Genomic DNA, 2,086 nt, shown 5'->3' on the forward strand with positions numbered 1-2,086 from the left:
GGAGCAAACTACTTCCCACCGCCGCTTCCCCCACCGCACAGCCGCCCGCGACGAAGAAGTCGCGCTCGCCGGCCCTGCCACATCCGACCGGCACGCTCGTCGGACGCCGTCACACTCGTCGGACGCCGGCAGAGCAGCTAGCTGGTCTGTGGGCACCGCGACTCCCCTCGCCGACCATCTCCTTCGTCGACGCCCGCAAGCTGTTCGACAGTTTGCCAAGGTACGAAATGGACTCCGCCGACGAGTTCTTTTTCCACAATTTCCTTTGCGACTCCGATGATTCGTCGTCCGAAGACGAGGAGGAGATATTGGCTGCCGTGTTGGTCCATCACCACCTCAACAGCCAGCGGCCGTTGTTCCATGGCTCCATTCCGGGCCACCTTCCGGCGTTGAATCGCAACCGAGAGAGTGGACATTTCCTTCTATGGAAGGACTACTTTGATACAACAAACCCGTTGTTCAAACATCACAAATTCCACCACCGGTTCCGTATGAGTAGGCATGTTTTCAACCGTATTAGAGAGGGAGTGGTCGGCTATGATGACTACTTCGAGTGCAAAGAGAATGCCGTCGGCAAGATTAGTTTCTCCTCTTATCAGAAATGCACTGCCGCCATCTGAATGCTTGCATACGGAGTGCCCGGTGATCTCATTGACGAGTACGTCCGTATGAGCGAGTCTACATGCCTAGAGTCCCTGTATAAGTTCTGCAAGGCTGTTATTGTTGTGTTTGGTCCTGAGTACTTGAGAGAGCCGACAGCTGAAGATACAGCCCGTTTGTTGGCGATGAATGCCAGCAGGGGCTTCCCGGGGATGCTTGGCAGCATAGACTGCATGCACTGGGAGTGGAAGAACTGCCCTTCTGCTTGGCAAGGGCATTATAAGGGACATGTCAGGGCTTGCACTGTCATACTAGAGGCCGTGGCGTCTCAAGATCTCTGGATCTGGAACTCTTTCTTTGGCATGGTTGGATCACACAATGATATCAACGTGCTTCAGCGCTCGCCGGTGTTTGCTAGGCTTGCCGAATGCAACAGCCCACCGATGAACTTTACTGTCAACGGCCACAACTACGACAAAGGGTACTATCTGGGTGACGGTATCTATCCTCAGTGGACCACTATTGTCAAGACAATACCCAACCCTATCGAAGAGAAAAGGAAAAGATTTGCCCAAGAGCAAGAGAGTGCTAGAAAGGATGTCGATCGTGCCTTTGGTGTTTTGCAATCTCGATGGGGCATCGTTCGGTATCCTGCTAATACTTGAAGCACGTAGAAACTATGGGAGGTGATGACTGCTTGTGTGATCATGCACAATATGATCGTAGAAGACGAGCGCCCGGAACGTCTGTACGATCAAGGCTTTCAGTTTCAGGGTGAGAATGTTGTGCCTCGGCATGGAGTAGCGGCAACATTTGAGCAGTTCACTCAATTTCACGAAGACATGCGTGATTGGGAAACTCACGTGCAACTGCAAAATGATTTGGTTGAGCATATGCGGGCTCATTTGGCAACCAATAGATGTATCTTCTTTTATTCATTTGCAAAACTATGTGAAACATTTTTATTTGTATTTGGCATGTAAAACTATACTATTTATTTGGGCGGCCAGACTATTTGGCTTGTTTAACATTTTTATTTGACAATATGTTGAATGCAAATCATGTAAAACTGGGCGGCCAGCCGGCCACGCCGGCACATATGGGTCGACGCGTTGGGTGCGCTGCCGACCCATATCAAAAACAGGACGACCGCCGGGCGGCCGGCCGACCCAAACGGACAAAAAGCGGACGAAATCGCCGTCCATTTGGGTCGGCCTGTTGGAGTTGCTCTTAGCCCCCAACACCTCGAACATGCATGACTATCAGATCAAATCGAACACGCGCGAAATATCAAGCTTGAGCAACACCCCTTCAGCCTTGTGTCTGTGCAGTCCGCGGACAACATATCTAACAAAGATGAAATTGTGATGAAGCTTGCGCCCCTTGAATGTAGAGTGGTTGACATTAACCAATTCAGCCATTCTTTCGCATAAGAGCATGGTTAAGGCTGGTCGTAATGGGATATCATAGGTAGTATCATGCATGC

The 2,086-nt window shown here is 50.8% G+C and overlaps 1 pseudogene; it reads left to right on the top strand.

The window, feature by feature from the left end:
• The first annotated feature begins 227 nt into the window (after positions 1-227).
• On the top strand, positions 228-1,192 carry LOC147987004 (uncharacterized; annotated as a pseudogene).
• The last annotated feature ends 894 nt before the right edge of the window (positions 1,193-2,086 follow it).

This window comes from Triticum urartu, chromosome 2A, assembly GCF_056163025.1.
Source record: "Triticum urartu cultivar PI428250 chromosome 2A, HENAU_Tu73, whole genome shotgun sequence".
NCBI lineage: Eukaryota > Viridiplantae > Streptophyta > Magnoliopsida > Poales > Poaceae > Triticum > Triticum urartu.